The sequence below is a fragment of the Monodon monoceros genome, unplaced genomic scaffold (genome assembly GCF_005190385.1).
Source record: "Monodon monoceros isolate NGI ecotype Baffin Bay Population unplaced genomic scaffold, NGI_Narwhal_1 Super_Scaffold_5, whole genome shotgun sequence".
Classification (NCBI taxonomy): domain Eukaryota; kingdom Metazoa; phylum Chordata; class Mammalia; order Artiodactyla; family Monodontidae; genus Monodon; species Monodon monoceros.
In genome coordinates, this window is record NW_021703782.1 from 18,135,660 (window position 1) to 18,137,146 (window position 1,487).

Here is a 1,487-nt window from a genome sequence, read left to right on the forward strand (position 1 = left end):
TTATCTCTTGCCTCTCCTCCTTGTGCCTGCCCCCAATGCCCCCAGCTTCCTTTTACATGGCTGTGTTTGGCAATGCTTCCAAATTTTGAAAGCAGAAGAACCTGCTAAGTAAATGGAGAGAATGAAAAACAACACCATATATGATGTATGGATACCAACCTAAAAGTATGGACTGAGAAAGAAAATACTAGAAGGAAAGCTAAGCAGCAGTCTACCCTCAAGGAAAAAAGAGAAAATAAAAGAATAGGGGGCTGTTACTCCTCGATCTTCTTCCACATCATCTCCCGATTAGAAGAGTGTGGAAACAAAATTTCAAACTCTGGAAAGGTAATGACTTTGAAGGGGGAGCTAGGGAAGTGAATAAATGATAAAGAAGTACAGCAGTAGCTTTAGCTGTCAATGAGTTTCTTTGCTCTGGCATTGGCATTGTCAATACGACCTTTGTTGGTGTCAGCCTTTTCTGTGATCCATTCTATTTGTCGATTTTGGGCCTCAATCTCATTGCCCATGTCCAGGGCCATGTTTTTTAGATTTCCTAGGATACTGCCCACTTGATTCAGGTTCTCTTCCATTTCGTCTTCCCTGGCATCATTTGTTAATACTATTACATGGGCATATACAAAGGCCACAGCACTAGTTTAGTTCTGTTAAAGTCTTCTCTCATGTCTTTGTTTATTTGGTCCATGCCTTCTTCTATGTGTTTTAGTTGTTCCCCTTGTTCATCCAGCATAGTGATAGTCTTGATTCATGCATCCTGAGACTCAATGTCTAAACCCAGGATTCTCCTTGTACTTTCCAGAGACTCATCAGTAACCTGGTTAGCCCTCAGCTGAATTTCTTCTGCCGACAGACTACCCATGATGAATTAAAACTCTTGATAGGGCTTCCCTGGTGGCGCAGTAGTTGAGAGTCCACCTGCCGATGCAGGGGGCACGGGTTCATGCCCCGGTCCGGGAAGATCCCACATGCCGCGGAGCGGCTGGGCCCGTGAGCCATGGCCGCTGAGTCTGCGCGTCCGGAGCCTGTGCTCCGCAACGGGAGAGGCCGCAACAGTCATAGGCCCGCGTACCGCAAAAATAAATAAATAAACAAATAAATAAATAAACTTATAAAAGGCAGAGTAAAATCTCTACTAGTTTCACAATCTTTAGGAATAAAACACTTCGCTGTGCCCTCCATCCTGGTGAAGGTGAACAGACCCAGAAAATAAAACAGACTGGGAAGAAAGTTCTAGAGAGTGGTGAATTGACACTGAGGAACACAGCTGTGTTTCACTTGGACATATTTTGTGCTTTTGTCAGAAGGCATCTTCCGAGGGACAGAGAAGTTGGGAGAGATTCTTACACTTAGCAAAATGCCTTTCAAATTCATCCATGTTATTATGTGAATCAACAACTCATTGTTTCTTATTTCTGAGCAGTATTCCATTGTACAGGTGGACCACAGTTTGTTTACTTTCTCATCTGTTCAAGGATATCTTGATTGTT

The 1,487-nt window shown here is 43.4% G+C and overlaps 1 pseudogene; it reads right to left on the bottom strand.

The window, feature by feature from the left end:
• Window positions 1-326: 326 nt before the first annotated feature.
• Window positions 327-859, bottom strand: LOC114884807 (annotated as a pseudogene).
• Between the last annotated feature and the right edge of the window lie 628 nt (window positions 860-1,487).